The sequence below is a fragment of the Sciurus vulgaris genome (genome assembly GCF_902686455.1).
Source record: "Sciurus vulgaris genome assembly, chromosome: 7".
In the NCBI taxonomy this organism is placed as follows: Eukaryota; Metazoa; Chordata; class Mammalia; order Rodentia; family Sciuridae; genus Sciurus; species Sciurus vulgaris.
The window spans coordinates 115,405,312-115,428,319 of record NC_136467.1 but is presented as its reverse complement, the minus strand read 5'-3'; the positions used below and the strand labels follow the sequence as shown (position 1 = coordinate 115,428,319).

General features: G+C 45.8%; 1 protein-coding gene across 18 annotated transcripts in view; it reads right to left on the bottom strand.

Annotated features, from left to right (window-relative positions):
• TRERF1 (transcriptional regulating factor 1) overlaps window positions 1-23,008 on the bottom strand; it is a 206,621-nt gene that overhangs the window by 66,974 nt on the left and 116,639 nt on the right. For all 18 annotated transcript variants that reach the window (XM_079147724.1, XM_079147730.1, XM_079147725.1 and 15 more), the window contains one exon: window positions 4,608-4,719. The gene's annotated coding sequence lies outside the window, so the exon portion shown is untranslated. The remainder of the gene's footprint in view (window positions 1-4,607; window positions 4,720-23,008) is intronic.

Sequence of the window (23,008 nt, the reverse complement as noted above, 5' to 3'; positions counted from 1 at the left end):
ATTGTTGCCTGATAGATATCAAATCAGGAAGTGATTTGATACAAATCTGGGAGTAATATAAAGCCACTTACTAGAAGATGAAGTAAAAAGTCTCATGTCAACTATAAGAATGGAGATAAATGAGCTGGGTGTGGTGAAGCACACTTGTAATCCCAGCAAGCCAGGAGGCTGAGGCAGGAGAATCCCAAGTTCAAGGCCAGCCTCAGCAATTTAGCTAGATACTCAGCAACTTAGTGAGACCGTCTCAAAATAAAAAATTTAAAAAAGATCAAGGATGTAGTTCAGTGGTAAAATGCCCCTGGGTTCAATCCCAGGACCAAATAAATAAATAAATGAAATAAAATAAAAAAGAAAGAAAAAGGAATGAAAGTAAATGGATGTTGAAGATCTTCTCTCCCCACCCTGTCACTGCTGTACCCTGACCTGCGGGCTCCACAAGGGAAACCTTAACAGTGAGTGGCATCTCCTGGCTCCAGACCCATCATAGTCCTACTGGACTATGGGGGTCTCAGTCTCATCTCCAGAACCTATGATTTAGATCCTCTGCAAATAGTGGCCAGACCTATGTTCTGTCTTCCCTCAGGTTATTTCATTTTATTTATTTATTTAAAAAAAATTTTTTAGTTGTAAATGGACACAATGCCTTGATTTAATTTATTTATTATTTTTATGTGGTGCTGAGAATTGAACTCAGTGCCTCATACGTGCCAGGTAAGTGCTCTACCACTGAGCCACAACCCCAGCCCTTTTGTCTGTTTTTGAGGCAGGTCTTGCTCTGTGTCCCAGGCTGACCAAAAACTCCTGGACTCAAGTGATCCTCCTGCATCAGCCTCCTGAGTAGCTGGGACTACCCATCTGTACTGCCATACCTGCCTCCTCAGTTCAAGGAATATAACAGAGCAGCTGGGAGCCCCACATGTGTCTCTGATGCCCTTCTCCATTTACATCCATTTTGTAATCCAGCTCTTTCCACGTAGAAGCGTCACTGAACAAGAGCCCTGGCTTTGGAGCTCTCTGTTCTCAGTCCTAGTAATGTGACCACAGAGTGCTTCCAATGATGTCCAAGCGCCTGTTACAACCATCTCATTTAGTACTTGAATAACTCCATCCACCGCCTGCAGGTGACAGATGGAGAAACCAAAGCTGGGAGAGGTGAAGCTAGCAAGTGCTGGAGCTGGGGTCAATCTCAGCAATTTCTCCATGTCCCCCAAAGTCCAAATGCCCAACTAGAGGGCTTGGTAGGCTTCCCACCCATGAAAGGCACACCAGTGGGCAACAGAAAAACCAAAGGCAGAAAGGACAGGGTGGGGCAGGGATGAGGCACAGAGAAGGAGAGAAAGTGGGAGGAGGGGAGAACAGACAGGGGAGGAGGTGAGGTCTGGAGGAAAAGGACTGGGACCTTGCTCCGGTTCCAGGAGCCCTTCACAGAGTCGAACACAGCAGAAAAGTTGCTGGTGATGCTGGAGAAAAAACCCACAAAATATGCAGAAGCCATTTCCTCTCTCAAGGAAGATAAACAATACACTCATAAACAAATTTTACAAAGTTGTGCAGCTATTTAATGCATCCTAGCAGAAACTCATATTCTATGCAAGCATAAAGCTGATCCCCCTGCAAATGGTCGACAGCTACCTGAGGGAGGTTCAGAGAGGTGGGAGGACAGGAAAACGCTCCTTCCCAGCTCTTCACCTGCTAGGCCTGTGGCTGTGCCCGTGATACCCTCTCTGAGCTTTGGTTTACTCTTCTGTATGAATCAACTGGGCCATGGTGGACAAGAAATAAGATAAACTTTCTGGCAATATGGTGAATGATTCCATTTTCTTAATTGAAACAACTAATGCATCAGATAAAAAATTAAATATAAAGGCTATATGCACACATGGACAGTTAGTATAAATGGAAAGATTCTTCAAAGGCAACACCCAAACAAACAAAAAATCCCAGTCACAATAAAAGCAGGACCCCTGGGAGGCAAGCTAGCACCAAAGCGGGCCTTTACGCTGAAGGCTTTCAGCTCTGAGGATTTCTGTTGAATCCCGAAGATTCTAAGTTTCCCAATGATAGCTGCACAGGCTTCAAAGCCTAGGAAGACCCATACAGCTGAGATTCCAAATGGCTCCATTCTCAATGAGAAAAAAATATACAGCACAGAGACAACAGCAAGGAAAATAATCTCCCGAAAATTTGTAACCATAAACTGGACTTCACACAGCTTTGCAGGGTCTGAATTATATTACTTGTGTGGCCAGAGAACCCTGAAGCAGATAATTAATTCAAAGCAATTTTGGGGTGGTTACCCTCCTCCCCCTGACAGTCAGCAGTACTTAAAGTATATCTTCTCTAGAAAAACTAACTTCAAACCACACCTCAAATAGTTCCCAAAGATTTAAGTTCCAAGGAGAATGAGCAGTGACCAGAAACAAGAAATGGGGGCTGGGGTTGTGGCTCAGTGGTGGAGCACTTGCCTAGCATGTGTGAGGCACTGGGTTCGAGCCTCAGCACCACATATAAGTAAATGAATAAAATAAAGATCTACCAACATCTTTTAAAAAAAGAAAAAGGAAATGCAAACCCAGCCTGCAGAAACAACAGGCTGCAGAAGCAGACCTCAAGGACCCTGGAACCACCATAAGATCATGAAATTTCCAAGTGGTTAATTCAGTCTTTTAAAGAAATGAAAGTCTCCAAATACATGCAAGTAATGAAAGACCAGGAAAATCACTAAGCTGATTTGAAAAATAAAATCAGAACTTCTAGAAATGACAAATAAAGGAAGAGAAAGAAAATAATTTGATGGATGGATTAAATAGCATTTGAGATCCAGAATAAATGAACTAACCAGAAGACAGATTTTAAGAAATTATTCAATTATTCAGAGCTTAGCACAGAGAGACAAAGAGATGAAAAGTATAATACAGAGGTTATAAGACATGGAGAACAGTAAAAGGGCCAATGTAAGTCTAACCAAGGTTCCAGAAGGAGACAAAGAGCAGGAAGAGGCAATACTCAAGAGAAACGAAGGGTGAATTTTCCAGAACTGTTGAAAGACAGGGATCTTTAGCTCTAGGAATCCCTAGGAAACCAAAGCAGAATAAAGACAGATTTATATGCAAACACATCAGAACATGGCAAAACACCAAAGAAAACAATATTCTTTAGTGTAGCCAGACAGAAGTATCAGACCACAGGAACAGCATTTGAACTGATGGCCAACTTCTCAGCAGCAACACTCAATGCCAGAGGCTGTGGAACAAGAGTTTCAATGGTGTAGACAGATATACAGGAAAGCCACCACGCAAAACCAAAAACAAAACAAAGACATTGCCCAACCCACAAAAAATAAAAACCAAAGTGAAAGATCCCGAGAGTTTGCCACCAATAGCCCCCCACCAAAGGATAACATGGAAAGGTTTATTTTCAGACCAATGAAATGACTCCAGATTCATAAAAGAATGGTGAGATGGTGGCACATGTCTGTAATCCCAGTGACTTGGGAGGCTGAGGCAGGAGAATTCCAAGTTCAAGGCCAGCCTCAACAGTTTAGCAAGGCTCTCAGTAACTTACTGAAACCCTTTCTCAAAATTAAAAAATAAAAAGGACTGGGGCTATAGCTCAGTGGTAAAGCATCCCTGGGTTCAATCAGTACCAAAAAAGGGGGAAGAAATGTTGAAAAGCTAAAGAAGGAATATACCAAAAGTAATTCAACTCATATTTCAAACTCTCTCCAAGAATTCAATCTATTTTATTCTAGAAAAGAGAGAGACCCTGTCTTTCTTGCTCACTGCTGTATCTTCAGAGTTCAGCACACTATTTGTTTCAAAGGAAGTTCTCCATAGTCCCTGGAGAGGGACGGTGAATGAATGACTCTCCACTGAGGACAGCGCGGGTTGAGAGGGCAAGTACAAGGGCAGACCCTGGAGTCAACGAAGCCCTTTCCAACGTGGAGGGGAGGAGAAGAAAAGGTAAATTCTGTGGGAAGAATTTATTTAAGAAAACAAACAAACAAAAAACGAGAAGCAGAGTCACGGGCATGACAACCATCCCTAAATCCAAAGACAGAGGCATGTGGAAAGTCTTTGAGAGGCCAGTCTGTGGTTCCATCTGGCAAAGCAGAGACGAGCAGACAGGAGTTACAGAGAGGCACCATCTGTCCCCATGTTAGGAAGAATTTCCCAACAGGTAACTGTCCCACATTGGTTAGCAGTGGGCCTGGCTCACGGTCTAACGTCCCTTTGGTCTACGTGGCACAGGAGTCTGTCTGGCATATACTAGGAGTCCCAGACTGCGGACTTTCTGTCCTGTCTTACAGATTCTTTCATCCAAAATTCCCTAGAAGACCAGTCCAAGGTCCCAGACTCCAGAGGAGGAGTAAGAAACAGGAGCACCACCCAGACGGCTCAGAAGCCCTCCTGAGCCCGGCGCCCGCCCCCGGCCACGCCCCTCCCCGCCACGCCACGCCCCTCTCCGCCCCGCCCCGGCCGCCGTCCCCCCTCCCCCACTAACTACCCTTGTCCTGGGACACCCCACTATGGCAAGGGATCACAAAAGCACAGTAGACTTTGTTAAACTGAAACTCCCTCCACCTCCTGGGAGGAAGGCAAGCTCACCTTGACTTTGGAAGCAGAGGGCTGAGTTGGGGGCCTGGCTCTGGGGGCTTCTCCTGCGGCCGGCCAGTCATGCTGCTTTCATGCTGCTGGGCTGGGAAGAGGAGACCTGGGTCTGAGGAAAAGGAGAAGGAAAGATCATTTCCTCATGTTGGTTCTTAGCTTGCCTCCACTGTCCTGCAGAGGCTACCACCCGGAAGCCCAGGGAGGTCCCGAGGCTGCCCTTACCCCTCAGACTAGAGTGCGCCGGACAAACCTGTCCCAAGACCTGCAACACGCCTGGCAGGGCACCGAGGAATAGGCCACCAAGATGAATTAGATGCAGTCCTTGCTCTCAAGAAACCAAAGGGTGGGGAAAGCGCACATTCCACTACTATGTGATTTGTTAACTGCTGTGATTTCTCAAAATTCACCCACCACCCTCTCTGTTCTGTAGGAGAGCTGCGGCAGCTTACAAGCACCGTGGCAAGGCGATCCTCAAACCATTCACCATGAAGGTCTATTTTGTTTTAATTTCTAACCCCTTACAGCCAAATACACCTCTGAAATATGATAAAAATGAACTGATAAAAAAATGAAAAGAGAGTCATACACAGTACTAGCCCACTTTTTTTCACTCGTTTGTTTTGGTGCCGGGGATTGAACCAGAGGTGTTTTACCAGTGAACTACAACCCGAGCTCTTTTGTTCTGTTTTCAGACCAAGCTGCTGAGGCTGGCCTCAAACTTGTAATTCTCCTATCTCAGTCTCCCAAGTCGCTGGGATTACAGGTGTACTCCACCACACCTGACTAGCCCACTCTTTATATTATTATTATTTGATACAACAGACTATCGAGTCAAGTCAGAGTGAACGTTGCTAAGTGCCTGCTCTCTGTGTCTGTACTTCTTTGGTGAATGGTGGCCTGGCCAGCAGCAGCCAGACCAGCACCATTCCAGAGTCACAGCCAAGGAGGACTGCCAGGGACACACTTGTGCCACGTTGCCCACCTTTCCTCAGATGTCTGACTGGTATCTTGGTTCAGAGGGAACCAGAAATAAAAATGATTTCAAAGTCACTCTCTGGACTACAGGAAAATAGTTCAGTGGGTGTCTTTGTGGGAGGAGAACTTCACAGGGACTTTGCAGGAGTGGGGCTCAGGGTTGTCTGGAGGGCATCGAGTCCCTGGGTTCAGCTAACAAAGCATGAGGCTCTGTCCTTGCAGCCCTGTCTGCCCTGACCTTGGATTTCCCAACCCTAGGCTACCTCCCTGAATATGAGAACAAAGAGTCACCTATTAAAATGGACTCGGGACATTTGAGAAAAGAAATCATTTTCAAAATGTCAAGAGGGCTGCTGGTGTTCGTTCCTGCTAATGCTCTACAAATGATTTTTTTTTTTTTTTAATTGAGAAATCCTTTGTCTGCGACAGCCAGCTCCAAAAAAAAAAAAAAAAAAAAAAAAGCCTTTATGTGCCCACTGCCTTACTGCTTGAGGGAGGTACTCCAAGTCATTGTCACCCATTTGGACATTCAAGAGAAAGTCCTCACTGCTCTAAATTCTCAGCCTTTAAGTAGTTCTTATCTTAAACTTGAGGAGAAGATAACTCTGCAGAAAAAAACTTCCCTCTTCAAAGGCTTGTTTTGTTTTTGTTTTTGTTTTTTTAATGCAAACACACATACACTCACTCCCTGCTTCAAACACTAAATCATCTGCAATTTTAGAGTTTGTTACTCATGAAATTTTAGCGATAAGCACATCACAAACATTCCTATAGCAACAGAATGTTTTTGAAGTAGTGTCTGTAATGTTACAAAGATTGTATATCATTATCTCTGAATGTTGGCGGAAGAGAAGGTTATGGGGGGAAAACTGTTTATGTACAAATAAGTCAATACAGTAGCTGGCAACTGAGCCACAGACCTCACTGGGGAACCAAATCACGGCAGGGGTAGAAACAGGAATGGACTTAGTGTTCAGGAATAAATTCACCATCCTTACCCTCAACATATGAAAATAACTGGCTAGGCTCCTTGGAACTGCTGGTTTCATGGACAGGAGTTACTTTTATTGCTCATTTGCCCAATGTCAGGCATGGGGCTTGATTCTAGGTCTCTAAAGATGCTTCTGAGAGACACAGACACAGATCATTACCATTCTCCTTTCCTATAAGAAAAGATTATTGGCTGGAGTTAAGGGAAAGAAAATAAAACTAGCTCAATTCATCTGCTCAATGGTCCATTCATCTCTCTGAAGTCAACAGGGTACCTAATTTGTACTAGGCAAGTGCAAGGCACTAGGCGTACAAGAGTCACGTGAGACCAATGTGTTCCTTGCCTTCGTGAGGCTTCGAGTCTAGTGGGGGAGGTCAACATTAAGAGATCAGAAATTTAAAATAACCCTAACATATAATGGAGACCGGCATGGAAGAGGGTCAGTGTGCTTTCCTGAGTTATTTTTTATTTTAAGTCCTAAGACTCTATTAGTGAAGCAAAGAAAGAGGGCAGGAGGGGAAGGATAGAGAGAAAGGGTGCTGTGGGCACCATGGAAAGCCTGTGCAAAGGACCTGTGACAGGCAGGAGCATGACGGCTTTCCCATGAAGGAAGGCCCTTAATAAGATCACGCTGGTTCCTGATCTTACCTAATACTCCAATCACTGTGGTAGTCAAGACAGGCATTAATACATTTGTTTTCTGTTTGTTTTTTGTTGTTTTAAAGGTACCCAAGAAGTCACCTAGGGCAATAATAGTTAATTTTCTTCCTCTTCCATGTACAGCCATGTGTCTCCTTCCATGTGAAAATCATCAGGAACCCAAAGGATGGCCCAGTCAGGGCGAGGGGCCAGACATCACTGACCGGGGATCCTGATGACTCACCGTTTCTTGGTCTCCACCCTCAAGCATCCTCAGTCACTGTACGGACAGATCCCAGAGCAATCCAGATACCACCTGGGGGGCTTTCAGAGTGCCCCACCCAGGAGCTCAGGGCTGGAACAGCTGGGTTCCAGTTCTAGCTCCAGCTCCCTTACTCGTGACCAGGGTCTCCTGCACAAAGAGCCAAATCCCAAGCAATGGAGGAGGTGGAACAGCTAACACATTCTAAAGGCGTAATTCAGACCAGGCATGGCGCTGGGACTTCTCAGATGAGGCCTCAAACAACTAAAACAATCTTGCAGGAGGCTGGGGTTGGGGCTCAGTGGTGGAGCGCTTGCCTAGCAGATGTGAGGCACTGAGTTTGATTCTTAGCACCACATAGCAATATATAAAGTAAAGGTATTGTGTCCATTGACAACTAAAAATATTTTTAAAAGACAATCTTGCAGAATCACCATGGGGATTACTATTTTACAGGTGAGGAAACCGAGGCCCAGTGACTTGCCCAAGGTCACAAAACTAACTGGCTTGAAGTCCAAAGTCCTTTCTCTCTACCCCACTGCCACACCTCCTTAGGGGAATCTTGCTCATCTTCCCACCATTGCGACTATGACCCCTGAGGAAACTCCCTGGAAGGCTGTCTGACTCCAAGGGCCCAAAGCCTGCAAGCCACCAGGCAAGGCCCAATCTTCTCCCCTCTACACTGCTGTCAGAGTCTCAGTTTCCCTTCTGCACAATGGCGGTGGCAAAGACTCCCTCACATACTCCACTGCTGTTAGAGATAAGGAGAAAGGAAGGGTCTCGGGGAGGGAAAAAATCAACATACAGAAACAGGCAGAGCAGGGCCTGGCATTCGGGAGGCCCTGGGTTCCATCCCCAGCACTGCGAACAAATAAATAAAACAAATAAATTTAAAAGCCAGGTACACAGAAACTCAAATCAAAGACGAAGGGTTCCCTTGAGCAGCAAGACTGCCGAAATGAAAAGAACAGCTGACTTCCCACCAGCCAGGGGTGGGTGTCGGCCACAGGATACACACCATGGGCTTCTGAGAGGGGAAGCAGGACCAAATGAAGCGCGAAGAGTTCCCTCCATGCCACCCACCATAAATTAGGAACTGGCACAGATTTTAAAAAGGAAAAGGAGTCGTGGTGCGGGAGGTTAAAAACAACGAGGAGGAGGAGAAAGAATTAAATGTGAAACAGGATCTATAGAGCATCTACGAAACAGTGCTGAGAGTGATTGATGCAATGAGAAATCTCAGACTACAGGCACATGGGGACCAACCCCTCTGTCAACTGAGTGCTCCTCTGTGGAGATGACGGAAGGATGGACATTGAATTTTTTTTTTTTTTCTGGTACCAGGGATTGAACCCAGGGTTGCTTAACCACTGAGCCACATCTCTAGCCCTTTTTATTTATTTTATTTTATTTATTTTTAAAAATAATTTATTTGATTCATTTAAACAAATGGGGTCTTTTTATTTTTTGAGACAGAGTCTTACTAAGTTGCCCAGAGCCTCCATAAATAGCTGAAGCTGGCTCTAACTTGTGACCCTCCTGCCTCAGCTTCCCAAGCTGCTGGGATTACAGGTGTGCCTGGCATGGACATGTAAATGTTCAAGGGAGACCCAGAAACTTTTAAATGCGAAGGAAACTCAGCATCTCTCTTCTTTTGATGCTGTAGCCTACCCTACTCCACAGAAACTGAGAAAAGAACAATTTTCAGAAGAAAAGGGCCCCAGCTGGGCCACCATGACACACAGGCAGACCACTTCCAGTCTTCCTGCATCTGCTCATTCCAGAACACAAACACTTAGGCCTTTCACATCAATATCAGATCCTCTAAAATATCTGGAATTTGTCAGATGGAATCATCACAGGCCAACAGTGAATGACAGCCACACTCTATTCTTAACCTCAAGCTTCCCACCTTGCTCACAACTCTGACCAGCTTGTCTTTCAGGTCTTGAGATACTTGAAGCTCTTTCTACCCCAGGACCTTTGCTGATGCTGGCTTCTCTAGCTGGGATGTTCCTTTCCCAGCTCTCTCATTAACAGCTGTTCATCTTTCAGGTTATAGCTTCAGTGAGATGTCTTCAACCCTCTGAAAGTGGGCAGCAGCACTTGTCATAGTTGCAATTAGTTATTTATGGGATTAACCAGCTGGTCACCCCATTTGGGCCATAAGCTCTGACAGGGCAAGGGCTATGCCACATATTGTTCACCACTGTCCTCTGGCCCAGCACAGCACTTCTCTGTCCTAATGGCACCTCAGATTCATCTGGGGAGTTTTAAGGCAGATGCCTGGGTATCCACAAACCTGTTCAACCAGCGTGTTTGGAGCTTGCCAGGTGGCTGTACTGTGGCCACGGCTGAGAACTGCTAACTTAAAGAAGGGGACTTGGCTTGTGTCCTATAGCAGCCTGTAGTGGCTCAGGGAGTTACAGGAGGACCTTGCTGCCTTTGCTCGTGCATACAATGTATCACTTAGATGCTGTTTTCCACCCCAGAGATTAATTTTGAGGAAATTCTGGAAGAGGGAAACAAAATCCTCATTGTTAACAAGGAATACTACTCCTTTCATTAGGTGCTCCCATACGGCCCCTCCCCCAGCACTCCTCTGTCCCCTTACCCTGGCTAATCATCGTCACCCTCAGAACCACAAGACTGTCCTGACGCATTTACTGAAATATCTTTTATCTTTCATGTTTAATTAGAGTAAGTCTGGCTATTCTACGTAGTAACACTTACAATTTCACATTAAATTTTATCAAAACAGGAGGGTTCAAAGGCAGTTCAGACTGGGACAGGCCTTCCAGGCCATCCCCAGGTGGACAGGTGGAGGTATTTCCCAGAAACTCTCCGTGAGGCATTGGGGTGGGGCAACTTTCTCAATCAAGGGCCATCTGCAATGACCAGACCTTCTGAGGACAAGCCAAGAGGGTGCTGACCCTTCCTACCAGGTCCCCCTCACTAGAGGGGAGGGGTGAATGTGTGAAAAAGAAATCTGCTATTAACACACACAAAGCAATAATTCCAGGTCCCTGACCCATTCCCAGCCCAAGGACCCTGCTAGAGCAAGTCCCAGGACCCTGGGAGAAGTAGGCTCAGTCAACTAAAGGAAGTGTGAGCTCTCCTTAAAGCCACATTGCTCCAAATTTAGTGTCCATGGAGAGGGTACTGCACACCTGCTTCACACCTGCTTCACACCCTTCACACCGCTGGACTGGCCATAGCCAAAGAAAGGAAACCAGCACTGGTGTTGATGTGAACGGCGAACACACGTGACCCAGCAATTCTGCCCTAGGCATATGCTCCCAAGAACTGGAAACCGGTTCTTAAGCAAAAACTTGTTCACAGATGCTGCTAGCAGTTATTAGTCACGGTAGCTAAAAAGGTGGAAATGATCCAAATGTCTACTAACTGATGAATGGACACACAATGGAATGTTTTTCAGCCAAAAAAAGGAACCAAATACTGGCATATGCTAAGACATGGATGAACCTTGAAAACACTGAGCTAAGTGAAAGAAGTTGAAAACAAAGGGATGTATTCTCGTATGATTCCTCTTATCTGGAACTTTCAGAGTAGGCAAGTCCACAGAGAGGGAAAGCACATCAGTGGTTGCCAGGGGCTGGGGAAGGGAATGGAAAGTGACAGCTAAACAGTCAGGGGTTTCCTTCCCAGGAGATGAAGATGCCTTGGGGCCAGGCGTGGTGGCACATGCCTATGATCCCAGCTACTCTAGAGGCTGAGGCAGGAGAATCCCAAGTTCAAAGCCACCCTCAGCAACTTAGCAAGGCCCTAAGCAACTTAGTGAGACTCTGTCTTGAAATAAAATATGAAAAAGGGCTGGGGGTGTGGCTCAGTGGTTAAGGGCTCCTGGGTTCAATCCCAGGCACCAAAAAAAAAAAAAAAAAAGCCTTAGAACAAGGGTGAGATGACACGGCACAGCTCTGTGAATGCATACTTGTGTCCTTTAAGATAGTCAACTATTAATTTTATGCTATGTGAATTTTACCTCAAGTTTAGAAAAATGAATGAAGCTTCTTGGTCCTCACCATGAGAAACTGATTCAGTCCTGGGCTGGGTGCAGGGACCTGTTTTTGTTAATTTTAAGATGGACATAAAAACTATTTATTATGTGGTCCGAGGATTGAATCCAGTGCCTCACACCATGCTAGGCAAATGCTCTACCACTGGGCTACAATCCCAGGCCCACAGGGCGCTGTTTTTTAAAAGAACATTCTACTTGATTCTGGGATGAGTGGTTGGTTCCCAGACACAGTCCAAAAGGCAGGAAAAAGTGCTTTTACTTCAGACAAGTGAATAAAAACTATTGCTATTTACCGAGTACCCTGTGCGTGCGAGGCAGTAGGCTTGGTGCTTTCCAGTACACAGTCTCAGAATCCCAGGGCAAGGTAGGAATGCACTCTGTTCTATTTTACGGCTGAGGAGATTGAGGCTCAGAGAGGTTAAGTTAACTGCCCAGGCACACAGCTGATTAACAACAGATTCAAACCAATATCTGTCTGACTTCACAGACCATATTTTTCCCATCATTCTACACTACACTATTTTGACCCTTAACAAGCTCTTCCAGGTGCCAGAAATGTCATTTCTGTATTAAAAAGGTAAAGCATCCCTAATCTGAAAAATCTGAAATGACTTGAAATCCCAAACTTTGGGGTTACCAAAGACCCTGCAAATAGAAAATTCCATACCAAAAAATTTTGTTTCATGCACAAAGTCATTTAAAAATACTGTATAGAACTGTTTTAAGGTCCTTTGAATAAAATGTATATGAAACAAATTTTGTGTTTATATTTGGGTTGTATTCCCAAGATATCTCATTATGTATATGTAAATATTCCAAAAAACATTTGAAATTCGAAACACTTCTGGTCCCAAACTTTTCAGGTAAGGGATACTCAACCTATATGCACAAAAATGCTCCTTAGAGATCAAGACCATTTCACTCAAAGTGTCGTCTTCAGAACAGCAGCCTCAGTATCCCCCAGGGATTTACAGAAACTTGCTGTCTTCACCCAAGTTTGCTGACTCAGACTCTGTTACCCACTGAGTAATTCATGTGCACATTGAGGTGTGGCCATCACTGGTCTAGAGACCACGACTGGCTATTTAAATTAAAATTAAATTCAGTTCTTCTGTTGTACTAGCCATGTGTTTTAGTCAGCTTTTTTTGGCCACTGTGACTAAAGATCTGACCGGAATGATTATAGATGAGGAAAGATTTAGGGGTTCATGATTTCAGAGGTCTTAGTCCACCAAAGGTCAGCTCTATTCCTTGGGGCTCCAGGTGAGGCAGAACATCATGGTGGAAGAACATGGCAGAGAGAGGCAGCTCACACCATAAAAAGCAAAGAGAGTCTCCACTTTCCAGATACAAAATATACACCCCAAAGTCACGCCCCAATTCCAATCTCTTCCAACCTCACCCTACCACTTCAATTAATCCCATCAGAGATTAATTCACTGATTGGGTTAAGACTCTCACAACCCAATCAGTTCTCCTCTGAACCTTCCTGCATTGTCTCACATATGAACTTTTGGGGGACACCTCACATCCAAATCATAACAAATGCATAGAAAGAAGTCCTGGTTTCCAGAGTAATCGATGAGTTCATTACTAAAATGAAATTCCTACACTTCAAATCCCAAGGATTAGGAGAGAATGAAATTCATTTTTGGCACTGCGGTGTAGAATGCATAGTAACTTCTGCATAGAAATCATAATCTGCTGCAGGTCAGGTGCAGACATATCACTCATGGATTCACTGGAAAGTAATTACTGAGCACCTATTACATGTTGGATGCCCTTCTAGTGTTGGAAACAGCAATAAACAATATTCCAGGGGAGGAAAGCAACAGTACACAAGCAAGCAAACACAACAGTGTTATGAAGAAAAATGAGTCAGTTTAAGGGGACAGAGGTGTGATGAGGATGGGTGGGGTCTATCTGAGGTCACCTGAGAAGGTGACATCTGGGTAGAGACCTAAGACTGAACTAGGTGACTGGGGAAGGGGAGAAAGTTGCAGGCAGAGAAACAAGAGTATGCTGAGCCCTTTTGAGGAATGAGCTTGGGAAGGGGACTGGCAGGTGAAGTCAGCGAGGTGGGGCCAGGGAGCCATGGGAGACTGTGGACAGAGAAGAGCTTGCGTCTGATGAACTTCCCACGGAGAACAAACAACAGGAGGGCAAGGGCATTAAAGGCAAGACCAGTTACGAGGCTGCTGCAGACTTCTTGGCAGGAGATGGTGATGGCTTATCATTAATTAATTAACCAAATCATTAATATTAACACTTATTCTCTACTTGGTCAATGCTATTAATATTCTATTTGAGATATATCATGGGGAGGCCAAGCACCGTGTTCAAGCGACTTCTACAGGAAAACGCATTCTGCATTTCAAAGGATCAACTTGAAACCTTTCCCATCAGCCTCGGGTTTTAAGGTGAGGACCGTGCAGAGAGCAGGAAAGGGCATCAGGGGCTAGGGTGGAGCACCAAGAGAAACGGGGCACAGCCCCCAATCGGGCCGGGAGGAGAGCAGTGTGCGCGGCCGTCCTGGCATCGCTCTTGCCAGGATGGTTGGTTGGGCAGCAGATGGATGCGCCCAGCAGGTGGATGGGCCCAGCAGCTGGAGGCAGCCAGGAGGAGACGGGCTGCCTCTCCCAGAAGGACAGCACCACAGCTGCGTCCGAAGATTGCTGGGGAGGGTTCTGTAAGAGCATGGGGGGCCTTAACTCCTGTGGTTTCTGAGGTTTCAGGGCAACACAGGGCCACGGAGTCATCAGATTTACAGGGGAATAACCTCCTGGTGCCTCGTCCTGAATGCAGGACATGGGGCAACTCACCCGCTCTCCCTGGACCTCAGTATTCACCCCTGCACATCCCCACACTGGTCATGGTAAGTCAAACAGATGACAGTTGTGTTGACTGGGGTGACTATTTGTGGTCCATGTGCACACATGCACCTTCTGGAGTAGACAAGTGCCCACCATTGCCTATGGGGACAAGAGCCCACCATTGCCTATGGAGGCAGCTCTTTGCCTCCAGCAACACATGGCATTGAGGTACCACACAGGAAGTAGGTTCCACTAATTTTTCTTTTTCTCAGTGCCTGGAGGCCACTGCCCAGATCATTTCCTTGCCTTTAGATTAGAGCCACTGGCCTCTGCGGGCCTGCAAACCCCTCTTGTCACCCATAGCTTACAGTGTTGACCCTGGGGGCCAGTGTCCCCTGCTCATCTCCAGACTGGGCTGGTGTTTCTGCTGAAGCAGAAAAAGATGGTGAGAAAAGGCAGGGCTGGCAGGACAGAGAGGGGAACCCAGCTGGGTCTGCCTTCAGCAAGGCCTTCCTTCCAGCCCTTTCTTCCTTCCTCCACTGGACACCCGGCCTCAAGACAAAAAGAAAGCCAGGAGGGGTGAAGTGCCGGGACAGCCATTCCTGACCCCGAGATGGCCTGGGGCTCAGCTTCTCCCCAGTGCTTCCCAAGGAACATCTAGAAGAGAGGCCCAGCTCTGAGTCATCTGAAGCAGAGAGGAGACCTTGTAAAAATAACTCCAAGTATGAGGCCCCTCTATTCATACAATTCACGATACAAAGAACAAAAAGGCAGGGCAGGAAGCAGAGGAGGAAAGTGTCGTTCATATCAGGTTCCTTCACATGACAACCAGCCAGGCGCTCGCTCTGCGGAGCGCGGCCCTCCCCCTCCTTGGCACAATTACATAAGCAGACGGAGGGTCTCCCCAGCACCCTCCAGCCCCCGCCCCTCCTCCCCTGTTCCTGGTAACCCCTGCCAGGATGAAATAGGCCCCGGCTGAGTTCTCGCCTGGCCTGTCTGCCCTGGGACAGGGTATTCCATGAAGATACAGGAGACTCTGCTGAGCCCCAGGGGTGGAATTTTTGGCACTGTGCTGCGAAGGAGGCCAGAAGGGCTGGCCAGGTCCCAGACAGCATATGTGGTGGGACTTCCTTGAAAGAACTTGGAGTTCAAAATGTTAGGAAAGCTGGATTCCACAGCTTGGGGACCTGGGACACTCCTGGTCAAATTCAGGGTTTCCTGGGATCCAAGAAGGGTGGTGCTGCCAATTCCCCTGCTCTCTGCTTTCTGGGAGACCTGGTCTTCATGTGCAGGGAGTTTAAGGCCAGGGATTTTGAAATAAGAGTCCCATGAGAGGGAAAGCAAAGGAATAACCAGGAATAAGGAGGGATGAGAGATTTAAAAAAAAAAAAAAAATCCTAGCTGGGTATGGTGGTGCACACCTATAATCCCAGTGACTCAGGAGGCTGAGGCAGGAGGATTCAAAGTTTGAGGCTAGCCTCAGCAACTTAGAGAGGCCCTCGGCAACTCAGTGAGACTCTGTCTCTAAATAAAATACAAAGAAGGGCTCAGGATGTGGCTCAGTGGTAAAGCGTCCCTGGGTTCAATCCCTGGTACAAAAGAAAAAAAAAAAAAGGTATCAAACAGAAGCATAAATACAATAAAGTGACAGGGCTGGTCACAGATGGGACTGAGAAAAATCTTGGTAAGGAGGCATCAGTTGAGCTGAGACCTAAATGAATGTCATGTGAAGATCTAGAAGTGAACACTCAAAGCAAAGGGGACTAAAGTAGGGATGTGCGTGTGTGTGGAAGGTGCACAGTGGGTGGGAGCCTGGGACTCTGCTGTGTAAGGTGGCAGTTCTCCCCCTGGAGCGATTCTCCCCTCTGGAAGACACCTGGCTGGGAGAAAGTCACTCCAACCCGTTTTCCTGAAGCTGATGTCCTTGCAAAATCAAGGCAGGGCCTTGGATCCAAGCCACAGTGAAGAGGGCTGAGAGCTGGAAAATGCCACAGATCTGACAAGTGCAGATGGCACAGTTGAGGTCATGTGTAGACAGTTCAGGAATGAAATCTCCAGCAGAAACACAGCCTGGGCTGAACAGGAGGGGCTTGGGTGCAAGTGACACGGGAAGAGGCCCATCAGGCCCAGCCACACAGTACCTGGAAGGTGCAAACGGGGAACCAAGAGGTGCTACAAAATAAGAGACCGTTTAGGTGTGATCTCAGATCTGGTGGTTGCCACCCAGTTAGTGGTTCTCCACTTCAATGGAGATGGTGGCACTTAGAGGTCAGGCCACCTGGCTACCGGCCCACCTGACAACACTTCAGGGTGCAAGCTATTCCCAAAGTCAAGTGAGTCCACAGGTCTGGGGAAGTGGCCAAGATGACCAATGAGTGACAGGAGTCCATCCCAAGACTGCCCCTCCTCCTCACCCATTGATAATCTCCATGATTCATCAGAAGAGGCTGGTCTCACCTTGTTAGAAAGAGAATCTAGACAAGATCCTCATCCCTTAGAAATAAGACCGAATTCTTAGCACAGATGCAGGCCTGCACCCTTTCCTGGTCTCTACCCAAAGACATTTTCCTATTTTGGAGGGAGAATGGGAAAGAGCAGCTGCCTCATACTTTGTTTCAACAAAATTTCTGAAGGCATCCTCAGTTCTGTCTGTGTGTATACTTTAATACACTCTAGTTGAGGTCATATTGTATATTCAATTTTGTATCCTGCTTATAGCATAAGCACTTTGTCATAATATTCAAAACTCTTTATAAATATTCGGGTTTTTTGTTACTGTTTTTTCTTTTTTCTTTTTTTTTTTTTTTTTTTTTTTTTTTGTGGTGCTGGGGATTGAACCCAGGGCCTTGTGCTTGTGAGGCAAGCACTCTATCAACTGAGCTATCTCCCCAGCCCCAAATATTCGTTTTAACCAATGAATAACAACCCACTGAAAACTGGGGTGTACTCTGCCATAGCATGGATCTTAAGTGTCCTCCAAAGGCCCATGTTTTAAAGGCATGGCCCCCAGATAGATGCTACTGGGAGATGCCAGGACCTTTAAGAGGGGGGGCCTAGTCTTTGAGTCCTGGAGGACAGTGGGACCCTGTGTGTCTCTCCTCTCTCTCCCCACCACCTCTCTTTTGATTCCCCACCATGAGGAGAGTGGTTTTATTCAGCCATGTGCTTCCTCCATGATGTGCTGCGTCACTACAGGCCCAAATCAACGGGGCCATTAGATCATGGACTGACACCTCTAAAACTATGAACCAGATCAACTTTTTCTCTTCATAAGTTAATTATTTCAGGTATTTGTTGTAGTGATGGGAACATGACTAACTCAATACCCTAGTGTTATAAAAGCAGAGTCCCACTGCCTCCAAGGATTTATTTCAAATAACAAGTATTTTCAAATCAACCCCCAGCACTGAATACGAGACTCATCACCATTTTCTAAGCAATTACTATTGTGTATCAAGCATTTCCCCACCACACTGAGTGGCTGTGGAGATGGCTTAACACTGGATTTGTTCCTCTACTTCAGTCTTGGGACCTCTACACTTAGAGGAGGGTCATATTCCACTCTTCCTACTAAAACATCAGAGACAAACCCCCCTCATTCAGGTCAGAGGAAGCTCCAGGTTCTAGTTAGACACTGCAAATGGAGGAATGTGGATTAGGCCCCCAGAAACAGAGGCAATGTGCACAACTGAAAAGTCCCAGAATGGCCATCAGGTCTAGGGATACTCAGAGGTTGGTTAATGACAGCCTGCAAGCCAATAAGCCATGTGTTGATACAAATAAAGCTTTATTGGAACACCACCATGCCCATTCATTTGTGTACTGCCTATGGCTGCTTTCGGCTACGGAGAGCAGAACGGAAATTTTGAGTGATTGTGATAAAGACCATATGGTCTGCAAGTCCCAAATATTTAGTATGTAGTTTTTTAAGACAAAATTTGTGGGCCCCTGTGTTTGGAAGTCAACTGTCCTCCAAAATCTGTCCTGCTCCTTGTTTAACCAAGAAGTGTCACTTAAAAGGAGCTGGCCAGCCATGGACCACATTCCTCAACAACTCTTGCAGCAAGGTGGGACTCCCGTGACTGGTTCTCACCAACAGAATATGGGCCAAGGAATGTGTGTCACTTCTGGGCCAAGGGACACTAAGTGGGTGAAGCCTACCCTGTATCCTGTTTCCTTTCCACCTGAATGCAGAGGACTTGTAAGCCAGGGGCCATGTTTGTCAGCCTTTGTCTCATTACTGTTCTCCTAAGGAGCCATTTTAGACATTTTTCTTCCATTAAATTTCAATACTATAGATATACTGTTTGTTTATATATCATTTTTTCTGTGTTTTGTGCATCAAAATGTAAGATATTTCAGCCTCTGAGATTTTTACCTCTTTGCAGGTGATACTGCCCCCGTCAGAGATGCAAAGTCACAAGATGCAAGGCATCTGGGTCTCTAAAGTATATGGTGGAGGAAAGCCAGTCACAACCAGGAACACTTACATTTGACTATCAGAAGGGCAAAAATAAACTTCTTTCATGTTAACTCTTGAACTTTGGGAAATAATTATAGAAGTTAATGTTGCCCTAACCAATACAAGATCTGAATTTGATTGTTTAAAAAAAAAAAAAAAAAGGTGTGGATTTCTTTGACATCTACTATCAACAGGGAACTTCTCCTAAATCCTAAAGGAGGTAAACTTAGGATTAAAAGCCCCCCCCTTTTAGGTCGTGGAGCATTTTAGCCTGTTGGCTCTTGAACTGAAATAGGCTAAAATTTTAGCCAGATGCAAGAGAGGTTAAGCTCAATTCAGGGTTACAACCTATTAAAGAAGGACAAAAAATGAACTTCATTCATTTATATCCTCTCCATCTGGACACATCAGTAAGAGAAAAGGGAAAGACTTTTGCAAATGGAACTTTAAACAACAAAGGGTACAGGTGAGGGCTGCTCATGACCGCAGCTAGGGCAGCTGTGGAAAGAGGGACAGAACATGGAAGATCAGAAACTGATGATGACAGCACTGGATGCTTTAGCCTGCACAGGCACGGACATCTGGGGAGTCTATCAGTCTAGCAGAAGGGCCAAGGGGTTCATGACAGAGAGATGCCAGAATAAAGATGTGCAGGAATCACACATAAGGTTGAAATGGGAAGAATCATGTGAAATCTGGTAGCTCAAGAGGCCGCCAGGTATTTACTCTACCAGTTGGGGAAAAATAAATAAAAAAAATTTCCTCTTAAGGACAAATGGAACGCCACCCCCATCCCCGCCTTGCCCAAGACTGAAAATCCAGGAAGCAGGAGAACCAGCCTAGTAATAGTATAGAAGGGAACCCCAGACAACAGCTCTGTTGTCTAGACCTAGAGAGCAACCAAGCCAAACTTCAGAATAGAGGACTCAGGGGGAAAGAGGAACACATAAAAAATACCCAACTGGCTAGAGAGTTGGGGAGAAAAAAATAAGGATAACAGCAAGTGGGAAAGAAAGAAAAAGAAAAAAGGAAAATGGGAAGAAAAGAAAGAAAAGCAATGAGAAAAATAAAAAGCTCTAAGATAGTATTCATATCACATTAGTTGGCTCCAAAAGAGAGTAACATCAGGCATTAAATGCTTTTAGGATCAGGCAAGAAAGTAAATGAACAGGCAGGTCAGGCACCAGAGCTCGCGGACACACTGTGTGAATGGCAGGGACTGTGGCAAACTGGAACACTGCAGCCTCCAGCAGTTACATGAGAACTCAGAGCATACATGTCAATGTGCCACGTTTAGAGCATTGATTGAAAACCTTAAAAAAATCAGTGAGCAAATTCAATGAGTATGTCTGAGGGTAACCTGTCAATGTACAACATGCCATTTATACATTCACAACAACATAAGCCCTATGTGCTGGTTCTTCAGACATTACATCCACCTGCAGATAAAGTATAAAAGACTGAATGGCAGGTAGATGCTATCAATCTTACCAATATAAAAGTAAAAACAGAGGTGACAGAAGGTGCAAAGTGGAAGGCACGCTAGGTAAGGATGCTAGTACTGTCATCTTACTGAACAGGGACTCAGGAGGTATTGTTAAGGAACAAGAAATATGACAGCGAGGATCTCACTTATAATGGTAACACAATCGAGGTGCTATAAATACTGACATGATTCTGTTGTGAGGATGTGGGGAGGGGAGGTGGGGGTACAAGTGAGCTAAATTGCCATCTATCTTAACAGGAAGTCAGCTGATAATTTCTAAAATAGGGGTAAAATTAAAATGTATCACTTAAAATATGGAGGTAAATGACAGAAAAAAATAATTTCAGAGTTAAAAGTGATTGCCTCAAGGGAGTGCGACTGCATTAGGAAAAGAGAGGAGTTTATCATAAACTCTTCTGACCCTTCCCCTCCAATCTTTTTCAAGAAAATTAAACAGATCCATTCATGGGGTTGCCTATTGGGATAGATAACGAACCTGCAAGGCTGACTCTCTATGAGATGCTCTTGAAGGGGTTTAAGTGGAATGGATTGCATGAATGGACTCACTATCAAGGTGTGGGGAGGATGGAGGCACGCAGCAATATAGGGTGCGGCACCCAAAGGCTGACAGCAGCAGGAAGCTGATCCCACTACTAAGACTGCAGGGCCAGGAGAGGGAGCAGCATTACTGGAGGACTGGGAGAGGGGCTATCGCTGTAGAAGACAGCCACTGCTGGAGATCAAATAAAGCCGAGAAGGAGCAGGAGATTAATACGCCAGCCTCTCCTTCCTCCTGTTCTTGGATCTCCCGCTGGTGCCTCCTACTGGCCAAACCCAACCAGTTTGAGGAAACCAGCCCAGTTCATGAGATCCCTACAGGCTGGTCTTCCAAGACACAGCAGGGCAGAGAATGGAACTGTTGAGGTGTGGGGGTGGCAATGGAGAATCACCAGCACATATCACCTCCACTCTCCGTCACCCAGCCTGCTCCATGACTTACCTGAGACTGAAAAAAATGGGTTAGACAAAAACACATATTTGCCCAGAGTGGTAATTCTGACTTCCTCTATTTCAGCCCACAATTATGGGACTACCAGAAGGAAGTGATAAAGGGGGTGCACCTGCTTCCCCCCATTTTCAATAGTAAATAAATACAGATGGGTGACTGCCATAGGTAGCCCTGTGTTCTGTCATGGAAGAGAAGAAAGAGATTGAAGCAGCAAGAATCCCACCCACTTGACAATAGGGGAGGTGAGAGGTCCCCAGAGAGAGCTGAAGATACGGTGTGTGATGAGCATCTCACAGAAAGTGCAGTCACACATTCCCAAGCTCCAAGCCAGGAGGAAACTGATCTGTTGGGTAGGGGAGGTGCAGCCGGCCCCTGAAGGACTTACACAGGTGGGAGAAGGCAGCCTGGAGACCTGCTGTGAGGACAGCAGGAACGAGAAACAGGTTGTTGGTCAGATGGGGGCAGCCTAATGCGGGGATCCAAATGCAAGGCTCGGGAGCAAGGATTTTATTTTTGGAACAGGATATCATCAAGGTTTTCTGATCAAGTGACATGTCCGAGGCAACAGGGAAATACAGGGGTGAGATGTGCTTGGCAGCTGTTGAACCGAAGTCAGAGAGAGAGAGAAGGTGGGGACATGGGGTAGGAGATGTGCTCTCAGTAGGTGCCTAATACCTGCAGAAGGACAAGGGATGAGGGAGGAAGAGTGGACATAGGTAAGCACCTAACTCAGATTTTAAAGACTCAGGTACAAGGTCATCTCCTCTATTAATCTTTCTTGGCCAAACTCTAGTGGGACATGAGGTCTCACTAGCTGAGCTTGAAACACTTCCTTGAACTCATGTCTCCTGCCGTTAATGTATGCCAGGATGGTGGCTTTCTCATCTACAAAGATCCTGGCCACAAAGTCTGTCCCGTAATGAGCATTCAAAAATAAGTGCTACACAGGCTGGATGGAGGGGGACAGAGGTCTGTATTAAGGTGGTAGCATGCAAAGGAGCTGACTGCAACAGTGGAATCCATCAACAGGACCCACAGCCTGGATGCTTCCCAGAGTGAGCTGGTGTGACGCCTGTCTTTCTTGGAAAGTGGGAGATTATAACATAATTGCTTTATCACTCTGCAAATATTCCCCAGCTTGCAAGGGCATGTTTGGTTACTAACAGATCATGTAGCAAATTAGACACAGGAAATAAACTATGAATGAGAGGAAGGTGGGTGGGGACTCAGGGCAAGAACCAGAGACCAAAGCCCCCTCTCAGCACTTAGGTACTATTTAGGAGGATGGGGTCGGACATGTTGGCTTGCTTTACTTTAAAGCTTTGATTAGTCCATTCTTCGGAGGGCATCTCTGGAGGATGACACGGGAGTGAGAATCTGTTTCCATGGTTTTCTCCTCACCGTGCATCAACATATCATCTATTACCACAGTTTTTTTTAAACTGATAGTCTTGGCAAAAAAATGATAGAAAGCAAAACAGAATTCTTACACTTAGGTTCCAGAATAACAACAGCTGCTGAAATTAAATAGCCAGGCTGATAGCCTCCTAATGAATAAGAGTAATTTCCTTTAAAATGTGTCAGGAGTCGATGAGGGATTTTTGAGTGGTCATCTCCCCAAACAACAAAACTCACCACTTCCAATCAGATGCAACTGCTGCCTTAAATCCAACATTCCTATTGGCCAATGATAGAATCATAGCATCTCTTACATCCATGGAC